The sequence below is a fragment of the Enhydra lutris genome, unplaced genomic scaffold (genome assembly GCF_002288905.1).
Source record: "Enhydra lutris kenyoni isolate GAN:26980312 unplaced genomic scaffold, ASM228890v2 scaffoldscaffold50, whole genome shotgun sequence".
NCBI lineage: Eukaryota > Metazoa > Chordata > Mammalia > Carnivora > Mustelidae > Enhydra > Enhydra lutris.
Genome location: NW_019154134.1, coordinates 17,223,313 through 17,245,661, shown reverse-complemented (window position 1 = coordinate 17,245,661; position 22,349 = coordinate 17,223,313). Strand labels below are relative to the sequence as shown.

Here is a 22,349-nt window from a genome sequence, read left to right as displayed (position 1 = left end):
AAGAAAGAGAAGTAACCACAAAATTCCAAAATACAAAAACAAAAACAAAATCCTGGATAACGTTTAGCATCTGTTCCCCTCCCACATTAATAAAATTCACCTGGGAATTCTGACAAAAAGGAGAACAGAGAATAAGAGTTGGGGGGAAAGAAGGGCATACTGGTGAATAAAAAGTCACGGGACAGAGAAGCCATAGAGAGCCCAAGGACAGACCTCACTCCCCCTCCCCAAACTGGGAGGACACTGCAGCTGGGAAGCTGAGACTGCTGCTTTTGTCCCCACAGGAGCTGCCAGGAAGAGGGGGGAGGGAAGCAGGAAGGGAGCAGAAGGGGTGTGGGGTGGGGTGTGGGGCTGTGGGGTGGGCATAAGGGAAGGAAACACTTAGTTGAGCAGATGGCAAAGGGTGAAGGAGCTATATTTATATATTTAAAGAGACGGACAGTGCTGAGGAGCTTGTAAACTGAAAAACAAAAGTCCGAAACTTCATGATTTTTTAAAAAGAAAGATGTCCTTGCTATCCCTACCCTACACCCAACTTGTTAATAACTTAGTTCCTTTTTCTTCTTCTTCCTTTTTTTTGGGGGGGGCATTTTATTAATAGTTAGGTCTTACTTGAGAGAGGTCAGTGACCTCACTGGGCTGAGGTGTGGCATGGATGTGCCTTTACCCAGAAGGGTGGCCAGAACATCTACTGACCCCAGACCCACCCTGCCAGGTAATGCTAGTGCCATTCTGAAGGTTGGTTTGCCACTATCCTCTGTGCAAAAACCCAAGTCTAGGAACCCAGTGTTGTGCATAGCCTGGGACTTCCCTTTATGGGAATGATTTTAGTATCTGGCTGGACTTCTCAGATGGAATGCTAAAGACCACTTCTAATGGCCTTAGGCACTCTGTAACCTAGAGATCAGGGTCCATAAACATAGAAGGCACACAATTCCTCAGCATAGTGAAGGAGTCAGGACCCCTAGGGCCTCCAGATTTGCAAGGTGCTGCCTCTGCTGAATTTTGAGGCAGGTTATTGGGATGGTCATGTGTGCCTTCTTCTGGGACACCACTGTCTTTTGGGAAGTTCCTCTGCCCCTACTGGGGTCCTGGTAAGGAAATGGCACCTGCTCCCATGACTCATTGTAGGTTTGTGTGACATCAAATCAAGCCCCACTGAAAAACATGTTGGTTCCCATGGTATTCAGGCAGATTATAGGACTGGAGTGAGAAGTGGCTGGGTCATTCCCACTGGACTGACAGTTGGCATTAGAACATGAAATTTGAGGATTTTGTATACTAACGCCCATTCCTGGCATGTTATTCACTGATGGCAAGTTGGGTGTAAGAGTTAGAGGGGAGTTGTCATCTAAGTCAACTGCAATCTTGATGGTATAATGGTATAATCAGGTAGAAGTGGTCACTGCAAACTTGGATATTCAATACATCATAATGGAGAGCAGGTCTGGGAAAGGAAAGGCTCTGGAGGCAAGCTGTGCCAGAGAGAAGACATCTGGATATTCACAGAAGCAAACAAGCAGAGCAGCAGCAAACCCTAAGATGGGGATATTTAATGAAAGTACCAGTGTCTGAGCTTACCATCAGGCCCACCACATACAATGGAATCTGGAGGAGCTTGAGGTTCCCCAGTGGCAAGTTTGGCACTGATGACTGGGCTACACAAGATGGGAGGTTTCAGAGAAATAATATGAGCAGAATGCAACATGATGGCTTGCCACAGATTTATTCATAGGCTTCTGCCTTGGCTGTGTCAAACCGGGGGATCTGTATGGAAGCTAATGGAGTTTCTAGAAGAACTGACAAGTAGCAGCAACTATGACAAAGCTGGCCATTAATCCTCAGATGGGTCTGACTGGCTGAGATTTTGCAAAACCATTGCTGCCTCCTGAGACACAGGAAAGAATGGCCTAAGGCCCATGCCTTCCTCCTGCAGGGTGCTCACCATATGGCTGGGAACCATCCTCTGCTAAGCAGACAGCATCTTGGAGCCACCTGAGTGTAATTCATCATCTCTCCAGGGCACACCAAGCCTCTCAACTTTTAAGGTATCATCTGAGAGTTGGATCCTGTGTTGATGTTTAAATTGACATCTCCCTTCATGACATTAAGGACCATCCCAAACTCAAAGCCCAACCAGGGCCCATCTGTGGGGTATTACTTTTAGAAAGTTATCACTGGGAAAACTTAGAGAGAAAATGGAATGTTCATTGAAACCCTAGGATCATCCTGGTCATCTCCATGCTGGGCCTGATGCTTGCCATGCTTATTCTGGGGAGAAGGCCTGGGCATTCTCTTGCCAAATGCTGTTGAAACCTCTCTGCAGATAACCTTTGGGAATTTTGGAAGTGCTCTCCTCAGTCAAGACCAAAGAAGATGGCTTGGCCAGGAGAGAAGTTTTAATCATCTGGGAATTTTCACCTATTGTCCAGCCCAGTGACTTGAGAAGGATCAGGTCTAGGTGCACAACTGGGGACATCTGTCCCTTCTATTTCTGAGCTTATCATCCCTGCAAATCCAAGGAGGCCTATCTGTCCTCTGACACGTTGGGGTTGAGGGTAATGGCCCTAGGGGCAGAGAATGTGACATAGCAATACTATCAGAAGATGGCTTTTCTTGCCATGGTACCTAGCTTTCATCGGGAGTCAGCTTACTATCAAAGAATCCCTGGCTCAATTTGCAAATCCATATCAATAAACATTCAGACCTGGAGGGAGTACTATGGTATAACCATTTGTCCCTGATTCCTATACTACTCTTTATAAAAATGCCTCCTGAAATTACAGCCGAACTCTTCACTCAGGAGCTATATGACCTGGGTGTTTGGATACTATGGGCCTACATGGGAGTTCATTGAATGTAGAACCATATTAGCTGCATAAAAGGACACATGTCTGTATCCTGAAAGGACAAGCAGAGCCCCCATATCTGTGAGGGCCCCAAGTCCCTTAAGTAGGTATTGATATTGAATCATTATGACCTGAATAAACCGAAGTATAAACACCCTTTTTTGGGAGTTCCCTATAACACTCCAGCATTCTGCATTGTTTGTGTTACTGTGAATACTACTTTCTCATTAGGTAAAAGCACATGTTGCCTATTTCTGAGAATTTGAAAGGAAAGCTAATGATATTCCAGCTGCTCATGAGATGGTCCATCTGGATTCTCTCCCAGGGTAGGGGGATCTCCACCCACAGAAGATATAGGGATTTTCCAAAGAGCTATTGCCCTGGTAGGAGACAAAAGAAACTGCTTGGTTTGGGGGTATCAAATTTATTTGTCCCAATACCATGTAGGAGCAGTGGAGTAGAGCTGGCCAAGCTACATTCTATCAGTTTGCTTTCTACAGGCCTGTCCTAGGCCAGCGGACACATGGCAGCAACTGGTCTGGGTGCTGGTGCCAGAATGCAGAGTTACAGGCAGTTGTCATTCAGAGAGGAATTATGGCCCTGGTTGGCTGGAAGTTGGCTGTTGTAGGAGAGGTATTTGATCATTCCAAAGGCAGCTATCTGTGTGTTCAGAGGGGCTTTGGTTCTCTCTGTCTTGGTCCTAGGGATGTCCTGGATTTGGAAAGGAGTGGCAGTTTCAACTTGACCCTCAGTGCAGCTTCTGTAGTCTGTAAACATATGCACCATTTGGGCTAACATTTTCTGAGCAGGTGTGGGATTTGGACAAGTCTGGCTATGGGAAAGTCTGGAAGACCTGTGGGGCATGGAATTTGATAGAGTCATCAGTGTGCTAAGAATCCTGGGACTTCCTGTGGTCAGCATAATTACTTTCTTTAGTCCTGGGAGCTCTCTGACCAAAGGAGTGGATGAAAATATCTTGCTTCCTTGGCACCATTTCCAGTTCCATTCTTCAGGCCCATGATCTCATCTGACCCAACGAGTGCTTGAGGGGTATGGCTCCCACTCTTGGAGTCACAAGGAGAAGGGGAAGGAGACTGGGGTTAACTGGCTAGTTTCCAGGTTTACTCTGCATAGAATTTAGGAACCAGGCAGTGTTTTGCAGAAGGGGATATCACTGTAGGAGTAGCACCCATCACCTCCTACTCTAACTTGGGTTTTAACTCTCTCTTATGATGGGGAGTTTCTCTCTTTAGGGTTACTGGAATTGACTGAACCCCTGAGCTTGCAGTCACAGACAGAACAGGCTCTCTGAGTTCTTTTTAGACGGCAGCGGAAACAGCTATGTGACAGTAATCTGATGCTCTCTGGGTATGTCCCCTCATGCTGGCCACCTAAATGCCTTGTTTCTCTTTGTTCCTATGTGCACTGAAGTTGGTCTTGCTGCTATACCATTCTCTAGATGAGCCTCCTGCTGCCACAGGAGAACCTTGTACCTTGAGGGCACAACAATACAGAGAGCTTGCTGATCCTAGAGCTTAGGGGTCCAGGAACCATTCTCAAAGGCGAGCCACACATTTCAGAACATTTGATTTGTTCTTTTTCTACAATGGGACACAGAAGAACTTTCTAAGATAATCTCCACCTCCCAAACAGAAGTGAGTTTCTAGGCAAAACTGGGCCAACACCAGCCAGTTCCGCATTCAGTCTCTGGAGGTGGAGTCAGGGCAGGGAAAGGGCAGCCGGCTTAGGTCCAGGGCCTAGCCAGCTGCTAGGCCAGCAGCCCCTCCTCTCCTAGCCCCTGCAGCTCTTAAAGTGTTTTAACCACTGGAAGGGACCTTGTAAATGAAGCATATAAGAATGAGGTTGGAGGCACTTGGGTGATTCAGTTGGTTAAGTATCTGACTCTTGGTTTCAGTTTAGGTCATGATCTCAGGGTCATGAGATCGAGTTCTGCCTCAGTCTCCCCGCTCAGCCAGGAGTCTGCTTGAGATTCTCTCCCTCTCTCCCTCCCCCCCCCACATGCATGACCTCTCATAAATGCATGTTCTCTCTCTCTCATTCTCTAAAGTAAATAAACTAATCTTTAAAAAAAAAATAAGCTTGGAAAGGCAAGTTGGGACTAAATTTGCAGTGTTTTGGTAGGGAGTGAGAAACTATAAAAGATAACTACTGCACATGAGATTGACATGATCATGACTTGGCTTCAGAGTGATTCATTCTCCCATTACTATTTAAAGGAAAAAGAGATTCTTTTGGATGTAAGTAAGAGAAAACCAAATCAAGATGGCTTTGCTGATAGAGATTTATTAACTCATATAACAGGAAGTCCATAGCTACAAAGAAAGATTTGATTGTCTTTTACAAAGGAGTGGTGATACTTGAAACCAAGGGATTGGTTGAGGGTGTTAAGAGAGGACAAAGGCAGAACAACAACAAAAAAAGTGACCAATAATAGAAGTTCAGAGAATGCCAAAGAGGAAAGTAAGGAGGCAGAAAAAAAAATTTGAGTCCTTATAATCCAATTTTTGGCCACCTCTATTTTAACACAAGAATTCACCTCTATCCCCCTCAGTGATTATTTTTAAATGAAAGTGATTTATTTAAATGAAATGAAAAAGACACTCATTCTCTTAGGAATATTATATTCTCATTTCAGAAAGCCAATTTATCCAAGTCTAAGGATAACTAAGGGTCCTTCCTCCATAGACAAAACTTCCAATCCATTTCAAAGTAATTTTATTTACTGTTACCAAAAGTAACCAGAATATTCATCCCTAGAGGCTACTTGTCACTTCATGAGAAGCATCCGCATGTATTTAGGGAACACCAACTGAAATTCATAGAGAAACTTAGTGACTCACCGATCAGTGTCCCACTAAGAACAGGAAAGGTGCTGTTTCCCAGATGTGCTAACAATTGTCTGCAACCAGGCTGGGCACTCAGCAAGAGTTTCAGATACGAATGCCCAAGTCAGGGACACGTCTTCATGTACTTTGGCAGAGCATCCTCTAAGATGTGATTGTAATCACCATGAGATTCTATTTTGCACAGCAGGATAAAGGGATATGGACTTGATATTATAAAATGAAAAGACTATTTTTCCTCTTTTACTTATTTTTTTTTTTTTTAAGAGAGAGAGAGAGGTGGTAGGGTAAGGAGAGAGAAAAGGTGAGAGAGAATCTTAAGTAGGCTCCACACCCAGTGCAGAGCCTGACTTGTGACTTAAAGCTCAATCTTAAGACCTCGAGATCATGACCTGAGGCAAAATCAAGAGTCAGACACTTAATCAGTCTGGGCCACCCAGACGCCCCATGCCCTATTTCACTTCTGAGCTATCTCAGTTAGGATATCACCTCTATCATTCCTGTAAGCATTCGAGGTATATGTGCCAACCCCCAGACAAGGCAGACATCACTCAGTGCTCTGTCACCTGTTTCCTCACCAAAATGGCCCCATCCCAGGAAATGGACACGAATAATTCTGAGGGAAACCAAAGGGGATGGTAAACCTCTGTAGACGATGAAGTCATTTTTAGGCAACTAGCTCTTGCCAAATGACTTCAAAGTCCACACGTAAGGTCTCAATCCCTTGCCCTTGGACAGATGTGCTTTTGCCACAGAAAATAATAAAAACCACCTAACTTGAATTCAATAGGGCTATATCCTATAAAATTATATCAGATCTTTTAATATAGAAAGGCCAACTGTATAATTTTTAAATGAATCACTTAGATACTATACATTTCTTGAGCAGATCTGAATAAATGAAAGAATAAGTAAATATGAACAGACATGGAGCTATAGATAGGTAACATTTATTAGTTAACTAGTGACCTGGACAGGCTGAGCAGCAATCTTCAAGACTATAAAGGAAAGCTACTAATTAACAGAACCCAAAACACTCCATTCTCATCTGGAACAATGTGCCCATGGACATTTGGCTCACAGAGCTAGCTGGTGAGAATTTCACAATGGCGCTTCCTATTGTGTCTTTAAACTGTGCAGTTACAATATGCATACAATTTAATAATTAGTTCTCAGCATCTTGTGAACCGAGGAACTATTCCCAAAATGACTTAGTACAGTTTCCTCTAAAGTTCATGCTAAAATAAGAAATAATTAGGCTCAGAAGTGTTTTACTTAAAACCCTGTGCCTCTACTTATCTAAAATGACAGTGTTAATTAGGCTTCTCATAAACTTCCCTGCCACACTTCACTCTGAGGACCACACCTCAGATGTTCCCTCAGGGTCTGGCATGGTGCTGCAAACCCAGTGAGGCAGGAGCCACTCCGTCTGGAATTCCTTGAGATACATAATTCACTTAGAGACACAAGGTTCTTGGATGGCAATGTAGTCAAAAGTGGTTTTTGCCCTAACCACATATCCAAGTCAATCTTCTGGGAGTTAAAAAAACAAAACAAAACAAAACAAAAAACAAACAAAAAAAACAAACGTCTAAGCAGAGCTACAGCAAATTTTCTCTATGGACTGGGTGATAGCCTGTTTATTGTTACCAGTCCATGGAGTGATATGTACAGAACTTGAGAATAAGCACTGAAAAACTATTATGGCAATCTGATGGAGTAAAGTTTTATTTATTAAATTTAATATTTTTAAAATGGGGTTTATATTTTATGTGTCACATTTTTCTATTTCATTTTTATTATTGTTCACCTTCTAATAGTTGATTTTTTCTTTCTGCTTCTAGATCACATTTCCTACCTCTTTGCATACCTTGTAACTTTTTAATTGGACTGTAGAGAGTGTGAATTTTCATTGTTGGGTGCTGGCTTAGCCATATTCCTTTACACAGCAGTCAACTTTGTTCTGAAATACAGTTATGTTACCAATGATCAGTTTGATCTTTTCAAGCCATGCTTTTGGGCTGCCTCCAAGCAGGACTCACTGTGTTTGTTTCCCTACTGTGGAAGGATCATATTCCTAAAGGGACTTTTGTCCAATATCTGAAAACCATTATTTCATATATTCTGCTGGTTTCCTAATTATTTCAGGTGGAGGGCTAAATTGATCCCTCTTACTTCATTATAGCTAGAAATAGATGTCCTAGGACTTAACATCCTTCATTTTGGTATCCAGTAATTCACAGATAGTGATTTTACTGTATTTTATAAAAGTATCAATTTATAATGGAAGTGAAGTTAAAAAACAAAGCAAAGCAAAACAACCAAAAAACCCAAACAACTTAATTTAAAAAAAAAGCAAATGACTCAAATAGGCATTTCACCAAAGAAGATTCCCAAATGGCCAATGACCACATGAAAAGATGCTCAGAATCACCAATTATTAGAAAAAATGCCAATCAAAACCACAAAAATATACCCACCTCATACTCATTTGGGATAGCTACTATCAAAAACAACACGGCATTGTCCACAATAGCCAAACTGTGGAATGAGCCAAGATGCCCTTCAACAGACATCTTCAACAGAGAAGATGTGGTCCATACAGGCAATGGAATATTACTCGGCCATCAGAAAGGATGAATACCTACCATTTGCATCGACATGGATGGAACTGGAGAGGATTATGCTAAGTGAAATAAGTCAAGCAGACAAAGATAATTATCATATGGTTTCACTTATATGTGGAACATAATCAATAGCATGGAGGACATAAGGAGAAGAAAGGAAAAAATGAAGGGGGAAAATCAGAAGGGGAGGTGAACCATGAGAGACTCTGGACTCTGGGAAACAAACTGAGGGTTTCAGAGGGGAGGGGGGTAGGAGGATGGGTTAACCAATGATGGGTATTAAGGAGGGCACATATTGCATGGAGCACTGGGTGTTATACTAAAACAATGAATCATGGAACGTTACATCAAAAACCAATGGTACTACATGGTGACTAACGTAATTAAAACAAGGAAACACCACCAATCAGAAGCCCCAGAATAATAACATGTTTGGCAAGGGAAAAATTAGAAGCCTCATCCCTAAAGGGAATGTAAAATAGGATAGACTCTATAGAACACAGTATGGTGGTTCCTCAAACACTGAAAAACAGAATTAGCACATGATCCAACAGTTTCACTGGATTGAAAGAACTGAAAGCCGCAACTGAAACAGACACCTGTACACCCATTTTCAAAGCAGTATTATTCACAACAGCTAAAAGGTAGAAGCAACACAAGTATCCACTGATGAATGAATGGATTGAAAAATGTGGTATATTCCATACAATGGAATGTTATTCAGTTTTAAAGGGAAGGGAATTCTGGTATATGCCACAGCTTGAATGGACCTTGAAGACATCATACTAAGTGAAATAAGCCACTCACAAAAGAACAAATACTGTATGATTCCACTTACACGAGGTACTTAGCATAGTCAGACTGGGGGAGTCAAAAAGTAGAACTGGGTTTGCCAGGGCCTGGGGGTAAGAGGAGAATGGAGAGTATTGTTTAACAGTGCAGAGTTTCAGTTTGGGCAAAGGAAACCTGTTATAGAGATGGATGGTAGTGATAGTTGCACAACAATGTCCTAGAATGTATGGTGAATGTATTTGAATACATGGTGAATGTACTTCATGACCCTGAACTGTACACTTACAAATGACAAAAGGGTAAATTTCATATGGAGTGTCTTTTACCCCCAAAAAAGAATATTTAAAAGCAAAACAAAGGGGACACCTGGGTGGCTCAGTTGGTTAAGCAGCTGCCTTTGGCTCAGGTCATGATCCCAGCGTCCTGGGATCGAGTCCCACATCGGGCTCCTTGCTCATCAGGGAGCCTGCTTCTCCCTCTGCCTCTGCCTGCCATTCTGTCTGCCTGTGCTTGCTCTCTCTCCCTCTCTCTCTCTGACAAATAAATAAATAAAATCTTAAAAAAAAAAAAAAAGCAAAACAAAGCAAAAAGCAACTGGATCTTCTCCCAGGTAGCCTAAGAATCACTGATCTATAGAGGCTGAAGGTAGAAAAAGGCATAAGTGAGGGGGAGTCGATGAGTTTTCTACCCAAGATCAAAGATGACAAACAAGCTTTTCATGCCACACAGGGACCACCCAGCCAGGGAACCAGGAAGGTCTAGGACGTCAGACCTATAGAACCTACTGTGTTGTCTATTCTTCCTTCATCTGTTTTCCTACTTAATTAGCAGTGAAATCTTTAACAATGGTCTGTATGGTGGGCTTCACGCACAGTGAGGAAAGTGGGATCTGGGAGGCTGTATTGTCTTCTGCAGTGAGTCTGGGGGACAGCCCTCAAGAAGCTGGGGCAGTAGCAGCTGCTCTAAAGACAAACAAAAGCAATTAAGTCTCTGTGTTCTGAAGGGAGGAAGAAGGACAATACTGGCCCAAGACATATTGTTCATCCGAAAAAGAGAATGTTATTAATAATATGTATAACATGCCCCCATTCCTACATATTAGGAAAACACACATACACACACACACACACACACACACACACACACACACACACATAAAATATTAAGAAACCATATATATTTTTTAATAGAAAATATGCTAGAAGAAATAAACCAAAATGTGAACATTGGTTATATCTGGGTAATTAGAATGTGGATTTGTTTACTTTCTCTCTGCAAGTTTTTTTTCATCATCTGTTATCTTCACAGTGGGTAAGTAAAACCCTTCTATAGTCGGGGTAAGAAAGTGATTTTTATTCAGAAATTAGAGAAGGACTGAAGGGACATGTTATGTGGCCCAGATCTGAGGTCCTTCAGTTTTCTTTTTGGAGATTTATGTATAAATTAGTCTATGTGTCAATATTTCTTATTCCACTTTTGTTGTTAACATTAGAGATTTCACCAGCAGTTTAGGCATTTAGGTAACAAAGCTTACCGTTTTATGTGCTAGAAAAGCATCTCATTCATCTAGGTCAGATAAGATTAGAGTAATTAAGGTCACTGGACTTTGTCATTTAACAAATCCTTAAATCCAACTCTAATCTCATTCATTAATGACATAAACAAAGGGATTAGTTGCTAACATACAATGTCTCATTCCCATCCAGACACAAATGTTATAATATTAAATGTTATTAATGTATTGCTTTGTATCTTTAGACAAGGGCTGATGTATTCACCACTCTAAGAATTAGAGATTTATTAGTTCTGAAGAGGTTATCCCCAGGGTAACTCATTATCGCTAGCACAAGCACAGAACGTTCTGTGACAGGAGAATGTCTGAGATCAAACAACCCAATTAATCAAGATGGAGCATGCGTGTGGTGGTTCTGCACCAGGAACACAAGCTGTCAACTCCCAAATTGTCACCATGCGTTCCCATGGCTGAGGCAATTCCCGGACCACAGGCTGCCGCCAGCATGGACAGGGGATCCCGCTGGCCTGTGGCCACATCAGACTCCCACTCAGTCGTCTTGCTGCCTCTCTGACTGGGCTGGAGAAGACTATCATGTGGCTTTACCATTTTCCGGCATCAAACCTTTCACCACTTTAAAAAGGAAAGTGATTTGAGTCTTAATGGATCTCTCCCTCCCTCGCTTCTTCCCTGCCCACCCACCCCCCTTTTTCCTTTCTTCAGTTCTGACAAAGGTGCTAAGAAGGAGTTAAAGTTCCTAAAGGGCAGTCTCAAAAGATCAGCTTCCAAATAAATGTGTTCTCTCAACATGTGGAAGCCTCTACAGCCATTAAAAATGATGTCACAGAAAGTTTTTGCAGACACGGGAATGTGTTCACTTCATGCTGTTAATGTGAAAAGAGCAACTTATAGCTGTAACCCCATGAACACAAGAGATGATCCCAGTTTTGTAAACTAAAGGAAGGCAGAGTCTCCATCTATCGTGAAAGATGAGAAGGAGTAAAAGACGTAGTATCAGCATTTCAGCGGGAGAGGAAAGCTTTGCTGGGTTGTGTTCTTAGTTTGTTAGATGCCGGTATACTCTCCTCCATTTTCCAAATTGTGCAGTAGAAATGTATCACTTTCTAAAAACTACAAAAAGGGGAGCCTGGGTGGCTCAGTGGTTTAAAGCCTCTGCCTTCAGCTCAGGTCATGATCCCAGGTACCTGGGATCCAGCCCCTTATCAGGCTCTCTGCTCAGCGGGAAGCCTGCCTCCCCATCCCCCTCTCTCTGCCTGCCTCTCTGCCTACTTGTGATCTCTGTCTGTCAAATAAACAAATAAAATCTTAAAAAATAAATAAAAATAAAAACTACAAAAGACTCCCAACAAATTTTATTTTAGGGTCAGTCTCCAAACCAGTGATAGAGCATATTCTATTTCTTGCTACCAATTCCAATGCAACAGTGAATCTCCTATATATCTTTATCTTACCATGTTGTGCTGAGGCTCAAATAGAAATTGTCGAACCTGCCACCATTTTCTCAAACTAAAATCTTACATATACATTGATCCTCTTTATCACAAAATCAGAAAACGCATCCAGAAGTGGGGGGGGGGTGCACTGTCATATCAGTTCTGCTTTTTCTCAAAACTCTAATAGGAAGATTTCAAAAAGAGGCTGCTTTGGGCCAATGGGTCACTTCCTTTGGGAGTGCTTTCCTCTCTCCTTGCCCTGCCACCAGGATGGAAAAAAAAGGCCCAAACAAACAACTGGCATTCGTACTGTGCTCAGAGCTTTGAAAGTACTTTCACACATAACAAGAAGGATGCAAAGAGAAGCTCTTTCCTGAGCATTCAGATGCCCTGCTTGACAGACACGTTCCCACACTGAGTACATAATAAATGGGATCACAGTGTAAGAGGGCTCCCCTTTCTCCACATCCCCTCCAACACATGTTGTTTCCTGTCTTGCTAATTTTGGCCATTCTAAGTGGTGTAAGGTGGTATCTCAATGTGGTTTTAATTTGACTCTCCCTGATGGCTAGTGATGATGAACATTTTTTCATGTGTCTGATAGCCATTTGTATGTCTTCATTGGAGAAGTGTCTGTTCATATCTTCTGCCCATTTTTTGATATGATTATCTGTTTTGTGTGTGTTGAGTTTGAGGAGTTCTTTATAGATCCTGGATATCAATCTTTTGTCTGTACTGTCATTTGCAAATATCTTCTCCCATAACAAATAGCATGGAGGACATGGGGAGTTAGGAGAAGGCATTTGGGGGAAATTGGAAGGGGAGGTGAACAATGAGAGACTATGGACTCTGAAAAACAATCTGAAGGGTTTGAAGAGGTGGGGGGTGGGAGGTTGGGGGAACCAGGTGGTGGGTATTAGAGAGGGCACGGATTGCATGGAGCACTGGGTGTGGTACAAAAACAAAGAATACTGTTACGCTGAAAAAAAAAAAAAGATTAAAAAAAAGAAAAGAAAAGAAAAAAAAATGGGATCACAAGTGGCAGCACAGGGACTCACAGAGGCTCGAGATAAGGGAGCTGACTCAGAGCTGCTGTCATGCGAGGCCCTGCTCACATCATTTACATATGCCATGCAGTCCTCATGGCAATGCTGAGAGGAAGGTAGCATTGCCTGTATTGGGGATCAGAAAACTACAGTGCATGGGCCAAATCTGGTCCATAGCTTGTGACTGTGAATTAAGTTGTATTGGAACACAGCCACACGCATTTGTTTACTGTCTATGGCTGCTTTCCTGCAACAACTGTGGCACTGAGCAGTAGTTGCAACAGAGGTGTTCTTTTCTACAATGCCTAAACTATTATTTGGCCCTTTATAGAACGTATTTGTTGACCCTATTCTGCTGATATCTACAAAGAAGGCTCAAGGCCCCTCAGCCACTGACTGGCAGGGCCAAGACATAAACATGCATCTATGTTACTTTAAGCCCAAAGGCTTTTCATTTCTCCAAACCAGAGCGTCAGGAGTAATACCGTAGCTTCCTCTGAAGCATATCATACAAGTGGTATCTTACAATCTGAGAAAAAGGACACATGAAAAACTGTGTGATAATTTTTAAGACACATTAAGAAACACAGTAACTGTCCAGATTCCTTAAGTGAAAGAACACATCATCCTAAGTTATGTCTTGTTTTTCAACTTTTAACTCTACAATAAAAATTATAAGCCAGAAAAAAAAAACTAGTGGAATTTTATATGCAAAATTGGCATTAGGTTTCATTGTATAGCTTTCACAGGAAAAAAGACCCTAAAAATACATAATGTGTTCCTTTAGTATGATATGGTACCATCTGTCTGAACTTGCTAGCTTCTTCCCAGCCTAGATAGGAAGGGGTAGAAAAACATGTGCCTAAAGTAAGAGTCTAACCTAGTCTTCATTTTTAGCATGGCTTTTGTTTTAAATGTCAGTTTCTCTCTCTAAACTCCTTTTGCTAACTTCTTAACCACTCAATGAGCTGGGACATAGAACTTTGCAGAGATTTTCTCTAGAGGCTTGATAAGAGAAACTACTAACTCTTACTTGTTCATACTACTTCATCCACTGGTGACACAAAGGTGCGAGGCATGAAAAACAGAGACCAGAGATGGGTGGGAGGCTGGTGCCATTCCCTCTGGCAACAGCAAATGTAGGAAAGGGAGCATCTCCCCAAGACCTTGTCTTTCTTAGGCAGAGTCCAGCTGAGTGGAGGGAAAGTAAAGAAACACCTAGAGGACTGTCCTTGGTATGTCCTCACATGTGGTAGGAAGGGTTTCATTCATCTTGCTTCTTCCTGAAAATCCCCAAGGAATATGGCCTGACTCTGGGAAAAGGCAATTCTTCCAATGTTTACAAGAACACCTGGAGATTTAACCATCTTCTGGAAGAAGCTAGCAGGGGCAGAATGAATATAGAGTGTGTCAAGTGATATCCTTAGCCTGGAAAAAAAAAAAAAAGGAAGGAAATGAAAACAAAGGGGTGGAAATAAGAAGAGTGAAATAATCTGAAGCCTGTAAAATCTTAAATGAGAGTTCACAGAGGAAGCTATTATCATACAAGGAAAATAAGAGCCTCAGTTGCCATTCTAACTACATTAGGAAGAGTCAGCAAGAGAATATAAGGGGAGAGACGTTCCTTTCAATGTCCTTTAAATAGCTATACTGAAGTAAAGCTGACATACACTAACCTTCCCATATTTAAAACAGTTTGATAGTTTGATAGCTCTGACGTTTTATAGCTCTGACGTTGTGTTTACGCAGATGGAACCAGCACCATAATCAGGATAGTGAAGTATCTGTCACCACCAGGAGCTGATTCAAACCCTCCCTCCCAGTTCTTCATTCCTACTTCCAGACGACCATCCACCTGGCAGATGGTTAGTATGCATTCTCTAAATGTTAACATAAAGGGAATATACCATTTTTATCTGGTTTTTTATATTCAGCATATTTTGAGATTCATCCATATTATACTTTATAATGTAGCTTTATGCCTTTTATTGCTGAGTAATATTCTAGCATACAGATAAGCCACAGTTCACTTATCTGTTCACCTATTAACAGGCATTTCAATCATTTCCAGTTTTGGCTATGATCACTCATGCTCAAATCTCTATAGGACATGCATTCTTCATTTCTCTTGGGTAAACCCTGATGAGTTGAGAAGATGGAGCAAATGGTATATGTTTGCTTAAATTTTGAAGAAACCATTAAACTTTTCCAAAGCAGTTATACCATTTTACATTCCCACCAGTAGTGAATGAGAATCCAGTTGCTTCACATCCTTACCAACATTTCGTATGGTTAGTCTTTTTAATTTTAGTCACTCTAATAGGTGACTGGTATCGTCTTGTGTTTTCAATTTACATTTCCCTAGCAACAAATGATGCTGAATATCTTTCTCATGTGCTTATGTGCCTTCTGCATACCTTTTTTGGTGATGGGTCTGTTCAGATCTTTTGCCCACTGTTCAGCAAGGTCTTTTGTGCTCAAAATGCACAAAAGCATTTGTGAGTGCTTTAAGTATTCTACATATAAGTCCTTCATCAGATACAGATTTGCATGTATTTTCTCCCAGTGTGTGATTTGTTTTTCATTCTTTTAACAGTGTCTTCCAAGTGCATAAGTTTTTCATTTTAATGAAATCCAATTTACCAGTTTCTTCTTTTAAGGACTGTGTTTTGGTGTTACACCTAAGAAATCTCTGACTAACTCAAAATTGCAAGGGATTCCACTTGTGTTTTCTTCTAGATGTTTTATAATCTTAGGTTTTGTGGTTAAGTCTGTGATCCATTTTGAGTTTCTGTTTGTACATGGTGTGAGTTGTGGATTGAACTTATTTATCTCCTTGTATATGAATATCCACTTTTTGAAAAGGCTACTCTTTACACAAAATTGCCATTACACTTTGTCAAAAATCAGCTGTCCATGTATATGGTGGGTCTATTTCCATGCTCCCTGTCCTGTTCCATTGAGCTAGCTTTTGCCAGTCTTTATACCAATAACTCCATGCTTTGATTACCATAGCTATATATTAAGTCTTAAAATATGATTGTTAGTCTCTCAACTTTGTGCTTTTTGTCAAAGTTGTTTTGTCTATGTTACGTCCTTTGCATTTACATGTGAGTTTTTTAGTATAGCTGACATGCTGTGTTACATTGCTTCATGTGTAACATAGTGATTTGATAACTTTATGTTATGCTGTGCTCACCCCAAGTATAGCTACCATCTGTCACCATACAACATTACTACAATACCACCAACTATATTCTCTGTGCTGTACCCCTCATCCCCATGACTTATTCTATAGCTGGAAGCCTGTATCTCTCACTCTCCTTCACCATTTTGCCTATGCCCCCATTTCCCTCCCCTCTGGCAATCATCAGATTGTTCTCTTTTTATAGGTCTGATTCTGCTTCTCATTTCTTTGTTTACTCATTTGTTTTGGTTTTTACATTCCATGTATCAGTGAAATCATGATATTTGTCTTTCTCTGACTGATTGACTTCACAAAGCATAATACACTCCAGGTCCATCCACATTGTGATCTATGGCAAGAGCTCATCCTTTTCTATGGCCGAGTAATAGTGTATTGTATATATATCCCACATCTTCTTTATCCATTTTTCTATTGATAGACACTTGGGATACTTCCATATCTTGGCTATTGCAAATAATGCTGCCATAAACATGGAGGTGCATATATCTTTCCTTCGAATTAATGTTTTTGTTTTCTTTGGGTAAATTGCCCAGTAGTGAAATTACTGGGTCATATGACATTACTATTTTTTTTTAAAGATTTTATTTATTTGCTTGAGAGAGAGAGAGAGATCATAAGTAGGCAGAGAGGCAGACAGAAAGAGAGGGGAAGGAGGCTCCCCACTGAGCAGAGAGCCCGATGTGGGGCTCAATTCCAGGACCCTGGGATCATGACCTGAGTCAAAGGCAGAGGCTTAACCAACTGAGCCACCCAGGTGCCCTGACATTTCTATTTTTTTTTTAAAGATTTTATTTATGTATTTGACAGGCAGAGATCACAAGTAGGCAGAGAGAGAGAGAGATAGGAGGAAGCAGGCTCCCCGCTGAGCAGAGAGCCTGATGCAGGGCTCGATCCCAGGACCCTGGGACCATGACCTGAACCGAAAGCAGAGGCTTTAACCCACTGAGCCACCCAGGTGCCCCCCAACATTTCTATTTGTAACCTTTCAAGGAACCTCCATATTGCTTTCCATAGTGGTTACACCAATTTACCTTCCCATCAACAGTGCACCAGGGTTCCCTCTTCTCCACATCCTCACCAATGCTTGCTATTTCTGTTTTTTGATTCTAGTCATTCTGACAGGTGTAAGCTAGTATTTCACTGTGGTTTTGATTTGCATTTACATGATGATTAGTGATGTTGAGCCTTTTTTCATGTGTCTTGGCCATCTGTATGTCTTCCTTAGAAAAAAGTCTATTCAAGTCCTCTGATGATTTTTAAATCAGAATTTGGGGTTTCTGTTGGTGTTGTATTACATAAATTCTTCATACATTCTGGATATTAATCCCGTATCAGATATATAATTTGTAAATGTCTTCTTCCAATCATTAGGTTGCTCTTAACACTTTGTTGATGGTTTCTTTCATAGTGCAAAAGCTTTTTATTTTGGGGTAATCCCAGTAACTTATTTTTGCTTTTGTTTCCCTTGCCTGAGGAGACATCTACAAAAATGTTGCTATGGCCTGTGTCAAAGAAATTACTGCCTGTGTTCTTTTCCAGGAGTTTTATGGCTTTAGGTTTCACATTTAGGTCTCTAACCCATTTTGAATTTATTTTTGTGTATGGTGTATGAAAGTGGTCCAGTTTCATTCTTTTGCATGTGGCTATCCAGTTTTCCCAACACTATTAATCTGAGACTGTATTTTTCCCATTGTATATTCTTGCCTCCTATGTCATAAGTTAATTGACTGTAAAAGCATGGGTTTATTTCTAGGCTCTCTTTTTTGTATACATGAGTTTAAGAATTAGCTTGCTAACTACTGAGATTATGATCAGGATTGCACTGCATCTACAGATCAATTTGGGAACAACTGATATCTTAACAACACTGAGTAGTTTACTCATGAATGTGATGTATCTATCTTTCCATCTATTTAACGCGTTCTTTAATTTCTCTCAGCATAGTGTTACTGTTTTCAGTGTGCAGGTCTTTCCCATCTTTTGTTAGGTTTATCCCTAAGTATTTCATTTTCTGATGTTATTTATTGGAATATTTTACTCAAATTTCTGATTGTTCCTTGCTAGTACATAGGAATATAATAGAATGTTTTATATTGATCTTATATCCTACAAACTTTCTTTTTCTTTTTCAAGATTTTGTTTGAGAGACTGAGGAAGCAAGAGAATATGAGCAGGGGAAGGAGCAGGGGGAGAGGGAGAAGCAAACTCTCCGATGAGCAGGGAGCCCAATGTGGTGCTGGATCCTGGGACTCCAACATCATGACCTGAGCCAAAGGCAGATACCTAACCAACTGAGCCACCCAGGCACCCCAGATCCTACAACCTTTCTAAATTTATTAGTCCTAGCAGCTTTTCTTTTTGTTTGGAATCTATCTGTTTTTCTAGAGGTTCTCATGTTGTCTGTGAATATTGATAGTCTTCCTTCTTCCTTTTTAATCCACATTACTTTTATTCATTCATTCATGCATGCATTCATTCACCGATTTCTGGTCTTACTGCACTGTATAGAACCTCCTGTAAAATGTGTAATGGAGAATGAATAGACACCCTTGATGTTTTCCTAATTTTATTCCTATAGATTATTTTTAAAAGCACTTTTTAAAGTAGAAGGAAGGAAAATATAAGAAGCAGGTTAATACCATTCAAGTGAAGAGTTAAGAGGGAAAAAAAGACTAGGGCAAGGGAAAAACTAGCATATGGAGACTGGATTTAAGTAGATTTTGTGGGCAGAACAGGCACTGTTCCAGTCTTGGGAGAATCTGATGGAGGTAAACAGCACTTGTAATCTCCATAGCTAGACATCAGTGCAGGTGAGCTGGAAGATGGATGACCACAACCTGACAGCCCTAGTGATCAGGGATTTGTCCTTCCCACGCACTCTGCATCATAATGGTGGAAACCACATTTTAATACTCACGGTAATGATTTATTTATCAGTCAGTGAGATTGAAAATATGCCTCAAATGTTATATCTACTTCATTACAATTTCTAGGTTGTGAGGACCTGACCCAACTTATGGACATTATTATTATTATTATTATTATTATTATTTAAAGATTTTATTTATTTATTTGACAGACAGAGACCACAAGTAGGCAGGGAGGCAGGCAGAGAGAAAGAGGAGGAAGCAGGCCCTCTGCTGAGCAGAGAGCCCTATGCGGGGCTCGATCTCAGGACTCTGGGATCATGACCTGAGCCGAAGGCAGAGGCTTTAACCCACTGAGCCACCCAGGCGCCCCTAGACATTATTATTAAGTAAAAGCACATCTTTTTTTTTTTTTTTAATACAATATCTTTTTTTTTTTTAAGATTTTATTTATTTATTTGAGAGAGAATGACAGTGAGAGAGAGCATGAGTGAGGAGAAGGTGAGAGGGAGAAACAGACTCCCTGTGGAGTTGGGAGCCCGATGCAAGACTCCATCCCAGGACTCTGGGATCATGACCTGAGCTGAAGGCAGTCGCTTAACCGACTGAGCCACCCAGGCACCCAAAAACACATCTTTTTAAAGTGACCCAGAAGAAAGCAAACTTATCCAAGCTCCCAAGGCAACACGAACTTATTTCTTAGTCAACAAAGCTTGATGATTGATTAGCTTTTCCCAGTGTTTTGTATGATAGTACCCCAAGAAAAACAAGTTGAGTTTAAAGTAATTCTGCTTGGAACTGAATAATAACTTCTCAAAATAGAGGCAAAGCCTCATGTGCATTGCTGGGATTTTGTTGTTTGCATCTGTTTATATTATGATATGTGAATTCAATCATCAGTTTACATACACATATTCAAGTGAGCCTGGTAACAAAAAGAGCACTCAACCAGGAGTCAGGAGCTTTGTATTCTAAGTTCATCAGACTGTTAAAAAAAATACATGGAACAAATACAGAGAGGCACACTTGTGCAGTGGGAAAGAACACCGGAGTCTTTCAAGTTAAGAGAGAGATGATGACTCTAAGAAGGGGTCACAGCTATACGGAAGAGTCACAGAAGTGAGATCTGAGAGCTAGAGCAGGGCCAAGGAACCTGGGCTCTATAGCAGGGGAGACCTAGGTTTCCACCCTGGTCCTAGCACTTCCTTGCTGGGCTCAATTAGATTCTTCAATTCTCTTGCATTTGCTTCTCATTCTTTAAGTTGGGGTTACAGCAGTGTCTGCTACACGGGGGTTTTATGTGGCTTAAATGATGCCGTGAACATGTGCAAACTCTTCATAAATATTCCTGGCATATAAAAGTATAGTCCGATAACGTTATGACTGGGATGATTTCATTCATTCCACAAATATTTATTGAGCCCTCGCTTATGTGCCAGCACTGTTTTAGGCAGTAAGGATACATTAGTGATCAAAACAGAGGAAAAAAAACCTCTGCCTTCATGGTGCTTCCAGTCTGCTGGGGGTGATAGACAGTGAACATAACAAAGAAGTAAATGGTACAGGGTGGTTACAAGTGTGGAGAGCAAAGAGATAAAGCAAGTAAGGTATTATGGGGCTTGGGAGTGGTGGAGTCGCTGTTATCATAATAAATGGGATGGTCAAGGCAAACCTCATTGAGAAGGTCACATCTGAGAAAAGATCCCACGGGAGAAGTGCAGGGGAGTCAGCTGTGTAGGGAGAGCATTTTAGGCAGAGGGAACAGCAGGGCGAGACCCTAAGACGGTGGCATGTCTGGAGTGTTTAAAGAGCAAGGATTCTCGAAGGAGGGAGAGGCCTATAAAGGATGAGGTTATGGGCCAGGCTATTAGAACTCCGGGGGCCTGCTGAGGATGTGGGTTTTTACTCTGAGTGAAATAGGAAGCCATTGGAAAGTCTGGCAGAGAGGAGTAACCTGATCTAATTTATGTTTGAAAGGCTCTCCCAGCTGTGAATCGAGGATAGAATAACAGGGGTGCCAGTGAGAAGACTAGTGCAGTAAAACAGGGGAGGTGGTGCTCACGCAGATGCACAGTAGTAACAGGAGAAGTGATGAGTAGTATTTTGAAAACAGAAGAAGGAGGATATCTGGAAGAATTGGAAGAGAAAGTGAAGAATCAGTATGACATCGAGGTTTTCAGCCTGAGTAACGGGAAGGCTGAACCTGCCATCAGTGAGACAGAACACAGACTTTAGGGCCAGATCAGGAGTTCAACTTGAGGCATGTTACACTGGAGACGTCTACTAGCCATGAGTATCCATTTTTGTGATGCTCAAATGAAATAAAGTATATAATTTGGACAAATCTATATAAGAAAGAAACAGATGGGGTAGGTTGTTTGGAGAGAATTTGCTTGCAGGGAATTTACCTTCAGGCCAGAGAATGTGAGGTCACTATTTTAATTTTGTTGTCTATTAACCTGCTTTCTCTATCTATTGTCACTGTTTATACTTAAAAGCATTTAAACATTGTATGAAGTTATAGGACTCCCCAATTTTCTATTTGACCTGTCACATTTCATCTAAAATGTATATTCCAACCTTATTTCCAAATATGAAAGATGCAAGAGTGAAGTTTGGCTGTCATCTGGCTGGTGACAGTGGAAATCCCGGACCGCTTGACAGCTTACCCCCGCCGCCCCCAAATTCAGCCATTACTACAAATACCATCACATAATTGTCTTACACCTAGACTGAGCTAGGCACAACATAAAAACACCATTTCCTTTCTTCTACCCTCTCCCCATACTATGTTGTTCTTTAAACACTTCCTATGCCTCCTCTTACCATACTCCCTTCATATGCTGTGTTGGGTCTATTGTGGGACAGGGTCCCACTGAGTCATCCATGGAGAGGCCTACTATGTGCCATATTCTAGAAATGCACTCCCGGTGCTCATCAAGAAGGAAGCACTGCAAAGCACGTTAGATGAGGCAAACCTATTTTATCAGCCACACAGGTTGTCTGAAAAAGTGACCAGTCACCTGGAGTTTCCTGACTGCTACTGAGGACTTCCCACCTGGGCAAGAAGAAATAGTGACAGTGATCTTTATGGTGCTTTCCCACGGAAGTGCTGATAACAAACTGCCA

The 22,349-nt window shown here is 41.3% G+C and overlaps 2 pseudogenes; both read right to left on the bottom strand.

The window, feature by feature from the left end:
• Positions 1-1,834: 1,834 nt before the first annotated feature.
• Positions 1,835-2,926, bottom strand: LOC111156909 (annotated as a pseudogene).
• A 95-nt stretch (positions 2,927-3,021) lies between these two features.
• On the bottom strand, positions 3,022-11,254 carry LOC111156908 (annotated as a pseudogene).
• Between the last annotated feature and the right edge of the window lie 11,095 nt (positions 11,255-22,349).